The sequence below is a fragment of the Chamaea fasciata genome, unplaced genomic scaffold (genome assembly GCF_029207755.1).
Source record: "Chamaea fasciata isolate MVZ Bird 193981 ecotype frontalis unplaced genomic scaffold, bChaFas1.0.hap1 SCAF_5, whole genome shotgun sequence".
Lineage (NCBI taxonomy): Eukaryota > Metazoa > Chordata > Aves > Passeriformes > Sylviidae > Chamaea > Chamaea fasciata.
In genome coordinates this window covers 20593144-20611479 of record NW_027094090.1, presented here as the reverse complement: position 1 = coordinate 20611479, position 18336 = coordinate 20593144, and positions in this window count along the sequence as shown.

Below are 18336 nucleotides of genomic sequence, written 5' to 3'. Positions count from 1 at the left end.
CGATAGTTTTCAGCTCAGAAATAACATTTTTGCTCATTTTTGGGAGTAAAATGAGAAAAAGTATAATGCAGCTGCTCTTCCATCTTACCTAACTTCAAAAAAAATGAGGCTAACACTCTAGAGCCATCCATTTAACAACACCTGGAAAATGTTCTAGGCAAATTTTTCCATTAGAGAAATAGCTATAGGCTTTAACACAGAATATCAGTTTTCTCAATAGAAGACTGTAAACAGTTTTCTAGGGTCTACTGGCAGTGTGTGAGATGCTGGTTAAAGAGGCAGTAGTATTTTAAACTTTTAGTGGAGCTTCTGTCTGGGCAAACAGACCAATACCATTCTTGCACACACAAGGACTGGCATGAATGAAGGGGATTGGGAATGTGTTTTCCCTGCTGTTGGGGGTTAAGTTTGTTCCTTCTTTCTCTAAAGAATTTTTTCCCCACAAGTTACCAAGAAGACCAAGTGTTGAATACTTGAGAGTACTTAACCGAAACAAAGAGGTGGACAAAAGGGGGAAGGGGGAGATAACGCAGGTAAAAGACAAAGCTTGAGGCAGCTGCGTGCTTTTTTCTTTTTCCGGCGTTCGGGGAGACGCGTGTCTGCCGCTCCTCGAGGAGCTCAGCCGCCGCAAAGCACGCCGTGCGGAGAACGGCTGTTGCTGGCAGGAGGAGTTTCACTGTGGCCAAAGAGATCCAGTCCTAAGAAATCTACTATCACCGGTTCGACCTGAATCCTGAGTTTTCTCTGCCACTCGCGGAAGCTGGGCCGCTTTCTGCCTCGCCTTCGGCTTCTTCGGCGCTGCTCCTCTTGCTGCAGCGTGACCCTGCACCCCCTGCGCTGCCGGGACATCCTGCCCCTGCCTGCCGGGACACCCTGCCATCCCAGCTACCAGCCCGGGACTTTTCCACTGTTCCAGCTTGGTGCTCTGAGGATTCTGCAGAGACACTGAAACCAAACTGCCCTGGGTTTTATGAAACAAAGCCCTCAAGGTTCTTGGTACTGTTGTCGTTTGTCATTAACGCTGTAGTTGTTTGGTGGGGGGGAGAGGTTTTTTTGTGTTTGTTTGCTTTGTATTACATACTAGTAAAGAACTGCTATTCCTATTTCCCAAATCTTTGCCAAAGAGCCTCTAATTGTAATTTTACCTAGCAGATACCTGTCTTCCTAAACCGAGACACCTGCGAAATGGCTTGGTTCCCAGGGGTCTGATTCCTTGGTCCACTCTATATGTAACTTTGTTCATTCCTGAATTCTCTTTTGAAGCAAACCAACTGGTTGCTTTTGGATATAATCTAGATTATAGAACTCTCATTATTCTGCTCCAGGGACTATTCTGTGCAGGAGAGAAAGGAACTGAACTGCACAGAATACTGCCAAATTCACCCTGCCTTAGCCTATAAGGCCAACCCTGATTCTTCAGATTTCCTTCATGAAAGGAAAATAGGTACCTATATTCAACATATACTTAATGTTATACCTGAAACACAAAAATATCACTTCTGAAAGCCAATGAAACAATACTAATTTTCAAGCACTGGAGTTTCACCCTGAGGTCGAGAGCGTGTCACAGGAAATCCAAAAGACACTTTAGTCCAATACAGTGCAGTGTAACAGCGCTCCTTGATGAAGGGTTCATCACTCATACAGACACAGGAGAATCTGCAACTCTTGGCTTGGAGGCCTGGAATCACTCCTTGACAGCACATCTTTAGCAGTTCAAGTATAGTCTGTGCGTTTGTCACTGAGACAATGACTTCCACAGCTTCTGTCATATCAGGTGCCTCCATTCAAGAATAGTCAAGATACTCTGCTCATGGCAGAATTGCAGCAATGATTAACAGAGTAATTAAAAGACATGTTGTGAAAGACCCCAGACTTCAGCTTCACAAGAAGGAGGTTAAAAGGCAACCTCATTACAGCCTATAAGTAGTCACAAAGAGACCAGAGATGTTGGTGTGCCAGCACATCAAAGCAGAAAGTAGAATATAAATATATTCAGGTTAGGAGAAAAAAATTTTTTTTTTTTAATAGTGAAGATATTAACCTTTGGAACATATTACTGAGAGGAGTGTTAGATTTATCATCACTCATATTTTTTAAACTGAGATAAGATTTTATTTCATTTTTCCAGAGGACTTGTCCTAGTTCAAACTGGAATTAATTTAGGAAAGTTCTTTCCTTCACAGAAGGTCAGACTGCATGACCCTTTCTTGATGGGTAATCCATTAATCTATTAATATAACAGCAAATAATGCTGATGGTAGAAGTCTACCAGCCATTTGTCCTGTTGATAGGATCCATGCTCTATAACATTTAGACTTATGATGATAGAACATCATTTAATTTTAATCACTAAGATTCTTCCTTTTGGGCTGATTAACCATCTCTTTTTATTGTATAACCCACAAAATAGCAGCATCCTAGTTTTGTGGTTCTTACACATAATCCGTATTTATTTCCATACTGTTACTGAGACTTGTGATATAATTATAATAATAAATCTGTTTTAATAGTTTTCTTCTTTGTTATTTTTAGCTCAATTGGATCTACTTATCACCTTCAACATGCTACCCTGTTTCAATTCAGGTTTCTGACCTACTCTGTTGTACTACTTATGTCTCCCATTCAATAGCGCACTTTTATCACTTCCATGTAGATATAATCTACCACATATAGAATACATATTTTCTCATCCTTTCACATTTTCCTCCCAGCTTGCTAATTTCAGATTGTCCTGCATGATTGAAACTCATCCTATTGCATAGAAACAAAAGAACTGATGTCAATATCTGATTACTACTTAATCTGGCACATGAAAACAAGATTTTCATATGAATGCATGTATATATGTATATATGTATATATGTCTTCATTCATAACTTCTTTCATCTCTCTCTCAGGGAAAAATTAAACAAGAAGCATGTCTGAGTTTGCAGTAGCAAAAAATTAAAGCATGAAAAGTTAAGTTTACATGATTTCGAAAGGCATGTGTTGAACTGATAGAGACATTGTTTTCCTCCAATTTTCTTTCATTTCATAACATGGTATGACTACAACAAATCAGTTTCAGAAATCTCTTTACACAGCTCTTTTTTTTCATCTGCCATATCTCATAACCCTCTATATAAAGGACATTATATATGAATTACTATTCTGCGCATGGATTTGCTATTTTCTCAACAAAAAATATTAGTTTTGCCATTTACAGGTGTCAGGGAAAACAGAAAGAAGTTTTGTCTGGCTAACTTGAAAATCCCCTTCAGTTTCTTTCATAAATATAGCAATCAGACTTGATGCTTCAGAAATTGGGATGGAGTGACCTGATTTCGATATTTGCTTTTCTTATTTCACATTGCTCTATCCAAAGAGCCATGGAAAGAGGGATCTAAATTTTTACAGGAACAGTCCATTTCTGTAACAGAGATTCAGTGCATATATGTCCTTTGAGTTTCTGATTACTTTTCAGTGACATTAGTTTTGTCAATTTTTCAGTACAAAAACTAAATATAATTTTAAATTGTTTTGATTTTTTGGTAGGACTTCTCTATTTTCTCTAAACATATGGAAAGTGTCCACACCACTCAGATTTTTCAGTTATCAGTCAGGCACATTTAGAAAAGCGTTATCTAAGATGCTGATTGAAATAATGTATTTTTTTCAATTTATATAGTTCTCTGTAATTCTGACTAAGCATAACTTACAGGATATTACATATTCCATGACCTAACTATAATTTTCACATTAGAATAAAACTATTTTTTTTCCTCAGATGCACATTTTGAATAGATTTCTCTTGTGAGGTTTATGTTCACAGACTTTGTATTGCATTTCACCAAAGAATATTATCCATATTGTGAACCATATCTTTTCTTTGCCTTGATATATACTTCTCATAAGATGTATTTTGGACAAGTGATGTCTTGCTTTGATTTCTATATCAGTTTTCGATTGATGCCAGTTCGAATGACTCTGGCTTGGCCCTCATGTGTGTTCCAATTCTAGCTCTGTAAGAAAGAGACAAAGAGCTTGTAGGGATTCATGACCTAATAGTATCCATTTCTTTTTTGTATGGGAATAGTACTGAGGGACTGAACCTGAGAGCTAAAATGTTAAGTATGGTTGATACTGGCCAAGTGCAGAAGAAAGATTTTCTATCCCAAAATAGTTAACAAGCTGAATAGAAAGCAGAAGACAACACAGGATATATTGAGAAAATAGTTTCTGAGATGACAAAAATTTACACTTTCAATATTCTTCTGCATGAAATCACTGTTCGTCAGCATATAAAACAATTCATTAATACAATACAGTTGTTTACTCCCTAGCACACATGCCAGATTACAGAACATGCTGATTTGGAAGGGTCTCACATGGATCATTGTGTCCAGCTTCTGTCCCTGGATTGGACCATCCCCAAGAGTCACACCATGTTCCCCAGAGAAGATGAACTGCTGAGTTAGTCATTACCATATTCTCTTGACCCCTTAGCCTGACTTTTTGCTTATCAGAATGCATTATTCTTGAGCTTGGAGAAAGTGAACCTTATCAACCAACTTATCAATCAATATCAACCATTCTCCTGGATGTAGCTTCCCTACACTGCCTCTTCCCATAGGATTCTGCCAAAAAGATCCCTGACGACACCAAAGTTAACTGTCCTGAAATCCTTGGTTACATCTTACTTGCTACCTTGCTTCCTCCTTGCCCAGTACTGAACTCCACAACCTCATGGTCATTACAACCTAGGATTACCCCAACCTTTATATCTCAAAGAGGGCCTTCCCTGTTTGTTAGTATGAGGTTGAACAGTACACCATTACTTGTGAGATGCTCCACCACTTGTGTCAGAAAGCTGTCATCAGTGCTTTCCAGGATCCTCCTGGTCAGTGCTTTGTAGATTCTCCAGCAGATGCCAGGGTAGTTAACGTCCCCCACAAGAACTGCTACTGTGAGGCTGCCTCAAGCTGCCTGCAGAAGGCCCCATCCATTTCCTTCTCCTGCTCAGGCAGCCTGTAGAACATACCCATAACAAAGTCACCCTTACAAGTCTGCTCTTATATCCTAAAATGTCAGGTCTCAGCTCATTTACCAGACGTCCCAAGAGAGTTTTTTTGTATTTCAAGTGTTGCCTCACATAGAGGGCAAGTCCACCACTATGCCTTCATGGTCTGTCTCTTCCAAAGAGGCTGTAGTCCTTCATGGCAACATTCCAGGTACGGGAGCTATTCCACCAAGTGTCCGCAAATGCAATGCGATCCAAGCCCTGTGACTGCACACAGCTCTCTAGCTCCTCCTGTTTGTTCCCCATACTGCACACATTGGTGTACTTTATAGAAGCATTTGATTGTCTCAATATCCCAGTAGTGGTGCAAAGGGATGCTCCATGGAGCTATCTTTTTGTTACATCTGGGGCTGCTTTTGTTTGACCTGAGGCATTCCATAGAGTATTTCCTCTCTGAAACCAAACAAATCTATCATTATTTTCTTCATAGTGAAGCACTTCAGAAGCTTATCATGCTTCCTTCTCTGTCCTCCCTACCCTCATATTTATAGCTCTCTATAGCCTAGGAGTTGTTACACTGTGTGAAGAGGAACTGTGGCATGGAGTGCTTCCAAACACAGGATCCTTACTCCATTGATAATGTGAGTGCCTCAGCACTGACATCTTCCTCTCATGTCTCTCAGAAAGATTAACTAGATTTCCATATCTTAGATTCCTAAAAAGGTGAGTCTGATGAGAGGCCAGAGCTGTAAATCCCTGGCAGCTGAAAGGTCTCATGCTGCCGTGATAAAGGTTTTGGTGACCCCCTTGTCTTATGCATTTGTATTAGTTAATGTAATCATGTTCCCCCATGGGACCCTGTTTTTTTACAAGGCCCATTCAGTGACACTGTCCCAGTTTTGTCCTGGAGGAATCCATGCAGCAGATTTCAGTTTCTAGATTCTTCTGTACGGACGAAAACCTAAAGTGACTTTTATTATATACCATTTAAATGCATGGTTAATAAATGCTTGCAGAGTTGCATGAATACAGTTCATTGCAAATTATATTTTTTTTTTAACCTTTATTTCCTAGCTGTGTTCATTATCAATATTATGTAGTGTTTTTCCCATGTAAAATAGATTCTACGTGGAGTTTTTGTTGGTGTTTGATTTGGATAAATTATCTCCTGTACCCTTTTAGTATCATGCTCTTGTCGACAGCTCCTTAGGTTTACAAGAAAAAGAAATCTCTTGTATTTCCAGGTGTTCAGCTCTTCTGCCAAAATAAGAATTGAATTAGGAACAGAACAACTAAAGGGTCATATGTTATAGAACAAGTAGGTTAGAGTTTTATCAAATCAATAGTTTTTGATTAGGAAATGACTGGCTCCTTTAACATTTTATACAAGATTTTAACCTAATAATTTTAAAGTAGATGATGCACTTATTACTATTTCTCATTTAAATTTATTATATCTTTAATATTCTTAAGTGTTAAAGACATTAAAATGTACAAATTCAACTGTATGCTGTGTGCCAGCTAGACAGGCAATTAGCTGTTTGGGTTTTTAATGTCTCTTAGTTTCAAAACATCAGCTCAAATAGAAAACACCTTCCTAAATATTCACAGAACACATGTTAAAAAGCTTAGAAATAAACCTGACCCACTTCCTATCACCAAAGAGAAATCACAAATACCTACTTTCTCAGAAGAGAAAGGAGAGAGGGATTGCTATTCAGTAGAGAAATTAAATAAGTAGTATCAGTGCAACCAATATAATAAAGAACCTGTAATAAGTAATTTAATTTCTGTCAAGTTCAAGCTTTCACACATAATTTGAGTACTCAAGCTTATCTTCTATGGTACTGGAAAACATAATGCCATTTCTCCTGTTTCGGGCAAGCTTGTGACTTCAGCTGTTATACCCAATAGAAAAATAATTCTGCTGCCTCTTTTAAGTGAGTTTCCGTGACCAGTCAGAAGCATATTTATATGGCCCCACTTGCTATAGTATTAGAATGTCTTACAGCTTTCATGTTTTTGCCTTGGTTAAATCCATGTAGAATAAAGAAACATGACTCTGTCCATTCTATGGTAAAAATTCAGCAGATAGCTCCACAAGGGTTTCCAGGTCTTTACAACTGATGGTACCTTCAATAAAGCAAAGTTAGCATAAGTCTTTAAAAACCCAAGGTAGTATTCTAATCTCTATGATATGTCCAAGATCCAGTTGCACTGTGCTTTTCTTCCCTTTGGCATTGTGAACATCTCAAATACATGAGCATGTCCTTGATGAGGCATCTGTTTGTGCAGTACAGTAAGAAGCACAAGTATACAGGTAAGTGTGAAACTCCTACTGCCTTCAGTGGAACAACTTGCCTCCTTGAAGTCATGGACTTATAGATATAACTAGTTGACACTATTCATTTCTTTTCCTTAACATACTGCTTTTCATGGTCACTTTTATCCACTATCAGCCAATGAGCTGATTTCATTCTTAAAGGTTTTTCTTCCACATATGAAAGCTATTCAGATTATGATCCATCAAGGTTTCTAAAGATTTTATAGTTACTTCAGATGAATAAGTAAATAAATAAATTAATTAAATTGGCATGTGAAGAAGAATAAAGAAACTGTCATTGGGTACTCCATTTTATTTTGGTAAAATCCAATCAAGGTCTATTACAATCCCAGCTTTGAACCTGAACAATTTGAAGATGGTCTGTTACTGATATTAGCTGTATATAACCTTGTGCTTCTGTGCTTATCAGCAGCCAGAAATACTGCTGATACATATTTTTATTGGTGGGATTTTAATACTGATTTTAGACATGAATTCCTACAGAATATATGCTGCTTTCCTACTTTGTAAGAAAAATTTTCTTCCATGCTTCAATTTATTCTTTCGCCACAACATTCCCTCACAAAACCTTGAAGCAAAAACAGGTAAAGTCCAGAGACTTAAAACAGACTTAAGCTGCCAGCTATTTGTTTCTCTGTTTATATCATTCAGAGGGAAAAAAAATGAGGCTTTAACAGAAAAGTTTTCAAACTTTTACAAATATTTTCTCTGCTTAAAGATATTTACAAGATTTTCTTCCCAGGAATAAGCCCATCACATTTGTACATGTGAAACTACATTGATTTTTTCCCAGCTACTGTCAATGTCGTCAGTTATTTGGCTTTTAAAAAGTTGTTTTTGTGTTCAAAGAGGTTTGTAAAAATTTAATGGGTAATGTTTCACAGAATCACAGAATCACTGAATAGCTGAGGTTTGAAGGCACCTCTGGAGATGATCTGATTCAGCCCTTTGCTTACGGAAGGCCACCCATGGCAAGCTGGCCAGAAACACAGCGCTGGAAGATCCCTCCGGCTTCAAAACCTTCCTGGGCAACTTGCACCAGTGCTTGGACACCCTCCCAGTAAAAGAAGTGTTTCCTGGTGCTCAGAGGGAGCTCAGTTTGTGCTCATTGCTTCCTCTTCTTTACCTGGTCACCACTGAAAAGATCGTGGTTCCATCCTCTTTGCCTTATGTTCAAATTGGTGCTTTCTAGAACTTCCAGGTCCCCAGTTTTCTGAGATAATTCAGAAAAGTGGATTAGGTGATGTTGGAAAATATATAGAGTGTTCCATTTTACCATGAATTTTAATCTAACTGAACAGACAAAAAATGCTAAAACGAAGCTTTTAAGAAAATATTTACTAGCAAATATCTCTTAAGTAAATGTAGTTTACTAACAAGTTTGTGATGGTTTTCATCTTAATTGTTAAAGGAACATTTAGACATGTTTTTTATCAACATTTTAAACAAAATTATAACAAAGAGGTTGTTGAGAAGGTGGGTAATTCATTGTGTAACAGCTGTGAGATTTCAGATCTAATTGCAGATAATCACCTTCATAAAGAAAACCCCTATACACAGTGGGTAAGTTTGGGGGTTTTTTAGTTCATTATGCATTCTTGTAATTTATACATTTTGCATAACTTTTATGTCCAACAGTACTTTTAGTTTGTCATTATAAACAGTTGTGATAAGTTTTAGGCCTGCAAACTGAATAAATTTTTGTATTTTTGTTCTAGAATCAAAATTTTTGTCAAATTTAAGACTTTCTTATCTATGTTTCACAAGCTTTATATTCTTAGCCACCATTTTGTCATTCAGCTTAATTATAGTTTCATTTTCTTATCCTTAAGCTGCTCTGTTTACTGAAAGAATATCTTATTCTGCTCTAAAGAGATTTCTTTTCTCATACAAGTTCTACATAATTAAAGATAATTGTATTCACAATGGAAATGTCTGTCTGCACCAGATTTGCTCTCTGGATACCTCTCAGTCTACAAGGATCTAGTTTTACTGAACAAAAGATATTTCAATTTTGTCAGTGTAACTGAAAAAGTGCAACTATTTGAGAGTTGAACACTATTTTACAGTTTCTTGGTAAGATTTGAATTGCTGAACTAGTTCATTTACTACATATTAAAACCACAGGGTTGATAAAGGAACATCTATGCGAATTTTTGCTTGTGAGAAAGGCTTTTTCTTATGGAACAGAAATGCATATACACACAGAGAAAGCATCCAAGCCATCTGCCCTTGGAATCATCATGTTTTTAGCTGAACTATAATACTGGAGAAATACTGCGGGTTTAGCTTCAGCTTCAGTGAAGAGCTTCAGTCCAGTTCAGAGCCATTTGAAAACAAGTTTTAGGCTGGTTTGAACTGGTTTTAGTAGTTTTTAATTTTCAATGTGATCCTTTGATTGAAGCACTGTAAGATCTAAATTGTTTTGTGCATTTACCTCAAAGCAACAGCAACTCTGCAGCACTGCTACAGGTACCAGGCAGTCTGCCCAAGTCATAACCTTCATCACAGCTCCCAGGTATTCATTCTCTTTCTATTTCCCAACTTTTCAGAAAATATCACTTCAGGATCTGGATGTGGCAGGCAAGCTATTGTAACAGCCAGGTTTATTTTTTTAGATGTTGATAATTTAGTGACCTGGAAATTATACCCTTCCTATTAAATTTGTATCTTGGACATTTCAGGGAGAACTAGATGCCCTCATCTCTCAGGAAACACTGGAATGTACAGAAAACCTTGGATTAGCTCCACAGAGAGAAGAATTCAGTTGTCCATAAATGATAAAGCTAGTTGCTTTCTGGGAAACATGTTTCGTCTATAGAAGAATTCTCAGTAAATCATAATCAAAAAATGACATATACATAGAATCATAAGTTTTAATTTTTCTTAGCTTCTAGAAATAAGCTTCTAAAAAAAGCAAACTCCAAGCATAAACTACAAAGAATTTTTCATGGAAAAAAATTTAAGTACATGGAGTGTCCTAGCGGGCATTTCTATTAAAGCAAAATCACTGAAGCCATCCAAAAAAACAATTACATTGAATGGCTCCCTGGGGGAGACTGGAGCTCTGAATAGGAATAAACTCCTGCAGGATGAAAAGTCTTCAGTCCCTAAGACTCCTGTTGCATATTGTAGTTAAAAGTTAGTGGTTTACATTTTCCAAATACAGGCTTACTCTGACAAGGTCAGTTAATTAAGGTCTGCTGCAAATAGATCACTGCGGCCTGATAAGCCTAGGTTGTTCTAAAGAAGCAGGCAGGCAGAAAGACATCTCTACCCCAACCATATAGTATTTCTTTGGAGAAATTCTTTAGTCCTGGGTTGTCTTGGAGTTTCTGATTCCAGACAAGCTAAGCAGATAGCACCGTTACAGAATGGAGCTGATGTTTGCCAATCACTTGTTGTCCTGTTTCCTTTGAATCACACACAGGGAGTTCTGCAAATCCATTGTGTCTCAGTTGTAGGCTAGAATGCTTCCAAAATCAAGTTAAACCACAGATTAGCCTCAGAAAGTGAATCAAAATTGACACACTACAGCAGTGATGAATAATGGGAAAAGATCTGAGAGTCTCAGTACTGCTACAATTGTCTTTAACTCACCAGTTGTGCTTCTCTGGATGCACTTTCTGTAAGCCCAAGAACCTTCTTCAGATACTGCCGATGAAATACAGAATAATGTATAAAAAGTGCTGATGAAATACAGATTAATAATAATAATAATAATGAGTTCTAATAATTAGAATAAATCATCCTGCCAAAGTATTCCAACCATGAGCACCTACATCAAAAAGTTAAAACATATATTTCAATGGTGTGAACAGTACATGCTCCATTTTGAAGCTCCTCTTCAACTTCTCATAGACCGCATTTTCTAGAACAGATTCCATGGATTTATGTGTTTTCTGAGCATGCAGACTGGCTGCTTGTTGCCAGAACAAGACATTTTGAAGTGGTGATGGAGACTTTTATAGAGAAAGCAAGAACCAGCTTCTGATATCTCTAAACTCATCTTCTCTTGGAGCTCTCTGAGGCTTGACTTGCTCATGCTGATTTGTCATGATCCTTACATACAGCGAAGTTCCTGCTGGCAATTTTTCAGCTCTACGTGGATCCACTTCTGCCTATGGGCTTTTGTTACTGTCAGTACTGCCACTTGCTGATATAGGCTAAAAGTTTGTAAGTAAGGAGTAGAATTATAGTATAAAAAAAATTTTCTATTTTATTATGATTAAAATATTCATCAGGTTCAGCCATATTTTAAATAAAATATGGAAATTACCATGTACAAAATGCCAACAGGCAGAAATTCTTTGTAGGATATTCTAATCATTTTACAGAAAGCTGGATAATTTGTTTTATCTTACTGCAGGAGACTTTATGTCTTTTTTTTTTTTTCTTTTTTTCTTTTTTTTTTTTTTTCAGGATAGTACCTCTGTAGATTCACGTAATTTTTAAACAATTCAAGTAATTTTTAAACCTGGCTTACTGAATACTTTGATATCTTTGCACATCAGAACATTGCTGGCTGCATTTTATATTGGAATAGAAAGCAGTGATACCTGGTATGACAATCAACCTACATTGTCATATTTTTTGCCTTCCTTTATGAAAGCCTGACTCAGTCTACCCAAAGTAAAATTTGAAATCCTGGCTGTGTATTACAAATCTGACTGTGTCCAATTCAGCTTTCAGTGAAAAACAGATATGAGTGAAGACATTGCTGAACCATGATAATAACTTGATACTAGTCTCTTCAGTTCAGTGTCTACACGTAATTTTGAGTTCATTTATTATAAAATTAACTTCATAAACTCCCCTGTGAGGTTAGAGGGGGTTATCTATTGGAAATTTCACTATCCCACTGAAAGAAAACCCACAATCTACCTGTTACTGTCACTTTACCCGATAAACAGTAACATATTCATGCTGGGTCAGGATGTGCTGCAAGTCCGACATTATGCAAATGTTTTCAGATGATTTGTGCGGTTTCCCCATATCAGAGAGCTGTGAGTCTCATTTGCATCAGTAGCACACCAGCCCTTTGGCCCTGGCAGCTGGTAGTTCAGCTCCCCTGTACCAGGCAGGAAAGCTGACATTACACTTTTACTCTCCAGAAAAAAATCTTGCTTTGATTCCTGACTCCATATCTATGGGAAATTCACCCACATGGGAAAGAGCTTCTGTGATGTTTTCCTACCACAAAAAACATTCTGCTGTCATTAGTGCTGCTTAGGGAAAACCTGGCTTTCGAGCAAAACCTCATCAAACATAGGTCATGAACTGTGTCAGGTGTCTTGGTGCTAAGAGACAAGATACAGTAGGATGCAGTGATGGAAAAAGTGCAACAACCTGCCTCAACAATATTACTTCCCTCAAATGGACACAAAGGGTTGTCTGCATGCGAACAGCTGTCCTTTCTTGTTCTTTAAAGGAAAGCATGATGTATCTTAATGAAACTTATTACAAGGGGATCATGAGCATGATTCTTTCAAGAAAAAAAGCCATAGAAGTCATAGGACTTTAAGGATGTCTAGCTGTAGCTCTGCTCTGTGTGTAGAACAAGCAGAAAGCATGGTCATGAGCATATTATCTATACTATCTCATTTCTGGTTTTGTGGCAAAGCAATATACATAACTATAAAATTCACTGAATTAATCAGACTTCCTAAAAAAAGCGGTTCCTTTCTTTCACCTGCAATGTTTATGGTGTTTCCAGTGCTCTTGTTTCTCTCTTTTCTGGTTTTATGTGTGGTCTGTCTCCTGAAGTAACAGATCATTTTTCTTCAGTGAAACAACAGGTTCTGAAACAGACATTTGAAACTATCTCTAGAACATACTTTCAGACATCTATCCTAAACTTTCAGTGCTTTAGACAGTAATTTATAAAGTACCCTCAGTCTGGCATTTGAAATAATCACATTATTGTTATTTTATCTTGCAAATTTTGTGCTCCATAGCTGTCATTCAGTGAAGAATACCCTGAATTTTGTATAAAACTAATCTTTCTGTCATTCCTTGTTTAGTGTCACACTGCAAACAATGACAAAAGATGAAAGCTCTCACCAGAAATGATAACCTTATATCAAAATGATTGCAACTCCTTCTGTATTTTCAGGTAAGTGTACGAACCATAGAAATGAAGAAGTAAATAACGTAATTTTTGCAGAAATGTTTAGCACTTCTGATGAAAAACTATGTGGAGCTAGGACAGAATATATGCATACAGTCATATTTACTATTCTGTATCTTCCCAGAATTATGCACACAGTAAGAACCAAACTTCTGATTTAAAAAGAGTACACAAATAATATCGAGGAGTAAACAAGTAATATTACAGCCTGTAATATGTGAGAGATGTAAAAAAATGGATAGAAAAATAGAAGTATTGATAGGTTTATCTCTGATTTACTATTTTAATTATTTAATTTTTGCTCTTGTTGTAACAGGCAAGTTCTCAAAACTTTGCCGTTCAATATATCTTATGAATCTCCAACATTCATTTTCATCTGTTCACCTGTTCATTGTCTCTTTTTTTTAAACTGAAATTCCATTTAAAAAACACCATTCAACGTCTAATCCAGTTGATAAGATTTTCTAAGCAAACAGCCACTGAGAATGACTTCCTGCTGCAGCCTATGGAAACTATCTTTAGATATGGATGGCTATTCTGTTCCTCAAAAGAAAGAAATCAGTTTTTCAGAGTTGTGTTACCTTCTTTAAGCAGCTTTCACCCTCTTATTCCTCATATTTTTCCTTTCCTTGACATATATTTACTCAATTGATGAGTTTTCTTCCATGATACTAAAGGCGGTACTTGAATAAAAAGCTCTAAATGGAGTAAGGCAGAGACTAGAAACTATATTGAAGAAAGATTGCTACCGGTCATAAATCAAACCATATCTGTTGAAAAGTTCATCAACTTTTAAGCAAGATTAGGAGAGAATAAAACTTATAAGTTAAATGAATATATTTTATTTTATTTTATTAAAGGTCATACTTCTTTGATATTGATGTGATAGCAATCACAAAGACAGTAAAGACACTGCAACTAACTTGGGGAGTACAGTAGGCTTCCAGAAACAGAGCAAATGCTGTATCGGGTAAACAGGAAGCAAAAAAAGGCTTTCAAACTAGCACAGTATATAGCACTTCTTAATGTTACCAATCTTGCAGAAAAATTTTACAGAATAATGCTTAACTTTGGCTTGTCATTTATTCAAGGAATTTTGAAGACACATGTAAATGAAGCAGGAAGTGATACCAGCCATGCTATTTATATTTTCCTTCCTCTGAGATGACGATGAAGTTAGTGCACTTGCAGTGTTGTTCAGTATATTGGTGACCCGGAAATTTAAAGTTAAGTAAAAAAATTTCAGTCCAGTGAAATTTTCCCCTTATTTTGGAAAATATAATCCAGTTCCTTCTCAGGAAGGTTATGATGGACCAGGAAATCTCTGAAGTTTTTCTGAAATCCTGGCACTGAATCAGTCATTGACAAAAGAAAATAATTCATTAGTGGAAAGACAGTTGCTTGTCTTATTTGCTATGTTGCAACCTTTGATCACAGCTTACACTTCATGAAAAAAAATGTTAACATACTTGTATTTGCAGGCCTTTGTAGAGGTTGTGCATATTCCTTGGGCACCATGATAATATTTTCTTGAATTTTTAAGAAAAATGAGTTTATTTTGTTATTAGCTACCTTATCCAATATTAACTGATGGCTTCCATTGATTATTTTGTCATGTTTTCTCACTGCAGTTCTGTAGAGTATGTAAGATGAACACCCACTCTGGTGATGGAGTGTGCGCTTTACAGGGGTCAGTATCTGGAGTTGATAAAGTCCTTCAAAAGTGACATTTTTCAATATTTTGTGCTGCTTATGGAAGGGTTTTGTACACTGTGATTCTGTCACTGCTCTTTTTTTTCTTTCATGTCCATACTCCTCTGCATGTCATATTACTTCACATCTACCAAGAGACAAAGTATTTGTTTAATACAAATAGGAGCTTGGTTTGTCATTAAGGATACTGTGCATCTTACTGTACTTCCAACATTGTTTCAGCTTTGGGGACAATGCTGTTTTCTCTTCCTTGCTGCTGTACCACCTAAATATTAAGTTCCTGACTCAATATACTCATTAGTAAGGTTTCCAATTTCCTTTAAGTTCTTATAACCAAAATGTTTCCAGAATAATTTGTCTTTCATGTCAGCCAGCTTATTTTCATTGCACAGGTGCAACCGATTATTTCCATCAATATATTTTTAAGTTCTCATGATCTTACTAGTAAATTTAAGCCAAGAAAGACGCTAAATTTTAAGCTAAGTAGGAGAAAATACAATTTACATATATTCAGAAATACAGGATGCAGTCCACAGGTAAGATCTGTTCCTTCTTGTATTTGCTATAACCCATTAATAACAATAATTTACTTTCCCAGAAGGAGAATAAGGATTAGTGATACATATACCTTGCTCTCCTATTAGCTACTGAAATTTCAGGAGAAAGTCTGAAAGAAATGACTTCTTGCTGAGAAAAAGATGTTTTTCACATTTAGACTGCAAGAGGCAATAATCCACAGCAAATGAAACACGCATGTAAAAGGTGTTTGCTGGATGCAAATAAGTGCAGCATTACAAGTGCTAAAGGTGCCATTAGATTAGATACTACCAAAATTGGGAAAAGTAATGTTTCCCTCTTTTGACATTGAATTTTGCTCTTCAAAATTCAACCAGAATATGTAATTTCCTAATTACTCCACATGGCACATAAGTTAATTGAAAGCATAGTAAGCTATCATTTTATTTAATGGCTGATGTGATGGTGAAATATACTGGATCATTTATGTGCATTTTCAGACCAAAGCCTACTGCTCCCTGCACCATTTATATCTTCTGCCTTCACATTCTGCCTTGAAGTAGATGTATAAATGAATAAGTTTTCTTCCAATAAAATAGATTTACAAACTGTATCTTAGTAATGCTTTACTTTACTTTTTTCCCTGTTTAGTAATAAAAATTATCTATTAATTGGAAGAGAGGTAATGTTATTAGTTAAAAACCCTTTTGTGGAAATTGTTATTTGGGTATTTCTGGAAAAGAGGATTTTAGACGCAATGGCTCATTACTCTTTCTATAGAAGCATTAAAGTATTGTCTATTAGTTCTGTTTGATTCCTGGTTCATTGACCTGATACAGAGTCATTCAGATCTCATTGTATCTATCTTGCAGTCACAAAACAACATTAAGGACTTGCTTCTGCTGTCAGTAAAACAAATTTTTGTGCCCTGATGGAGTTGTTTCAGCATAATCACACACAAATTATCAGTAAGAGCAATTGAATAGCCTGCTTATCCATGAACAGAACTAACCCCTACTTTTTTTAAGACTTTTTTTTTTAATTTTAGAAGGGAAAAAAATTACTGTACTTAAACGAGAGTTTAGTTATTAAATTTCAAGATCACAGCTACTGAATGACTGTGAAATCTGAGTGGACCATTCTGTGCATTTTCACAAACTGCACCTAACCACTCTATTGAAGTGAAACCTGTAGATCAGTACTGTTCTGTAATTCATACTGTGTGCTTATTTATCTGATTAGTTACATTAATGCCAGTGAGACTTATAGCCTTAATATACTCCATGTTTCAGACAGAGTTACACAGAAAATGCACAAACTAATTTACATTCCATTTTTAACCTTCTGTTCAACCAAAGGAAAATGTACATTGATCCTGGCAAATCTGTTCACAATAACATTTTCTTCAGACTACTGTGAAACTAGAAGATATTTATATATCACATACTAATCTTTATGTATATGTAACATATGTTTATGTGTACAGGAAATGTGCTTTAAACCCAATTCCCATGTACTGCTTTTTCAAATGCATATAGGGTTATGCTTAAGTTAACAGGTATAGATATTTCAAAGTATTTGAAACATTTTTTTGTTGTGTATTGAAATTTAAACTTTTCAAAGGCTTCTTGAAGAGAAACTCTGTCAAAATATTGCTTTTCAGATAAAGCAGATTTTCTTTCTCTTTTAGGAAACCCATCCTAGACATGAAAGTCTGTCTTGTTAAAAATTGATCTAATCAATCTGTTTTCACAAGAAAATTTAAATTTTATGATATATTGGATAAGAAAAAACAACTAAAACTGTTTTATTTATTATTTTTTCCAGGTTTCACTGCATTACCTGCATCATCCATATGCTAAAAAGTAAGCATGTGTTACTTTATAGTTTTGGCTTTGGTGTGTTTGTGGCATAGTCAAAAAAGGAAATTTCACACAAAATATCACTCATACCAAGCCCACAATACCATACCGTACCAAAGCAACCATCAGATAATTCTTCAGACATGCAATTTCTGGGAAACACTAAGTATGGTTTATCAAATACTTTGAAAATGGAAACTCAGTGTCATACATTTGCCAGCTATGCTGAAGTTTAAATATTGGCACTGTGATAGAAAGAGATTCAGTTTCAGATACATCAACTTTCACTCATGTAATTTAGGATGCATCACAGCTCCCATAAGATATGTTATAAAAATACATCCATTGTGAGGATAAAATCACCAGGAACCAACCAGGCTAAGTCAGGAGACATAACATTTAATGATCAGGTGCATGTGAAGACCCATTGACTTGATGAATGGTGAGTACTGGATGGAGGGAAAAGTCACATGTACAGTGACAAAGGGGACAGTCTCTATCTGTGGTTTTTTTTAATTATTTGGAGGGTTCATTAACATGATAGATATAAATGTGGTTTTCTCTTTCTTTTTGCATAGTTGTTTCTAACCTTACACAATTATGGGAATTAGAAGATGTGAAGAAAACTAAATTGCAGATTGGCATTTATTTCTTTGACTTGTAAGTGTTCATAAGGCAATAGTACATATGTTCACTAGGCTACTGCTTTCCAAATTCTCCATTGATTTCTCTTCTGTTATTTCAAAGTCACCTTTATTGAGATATACAT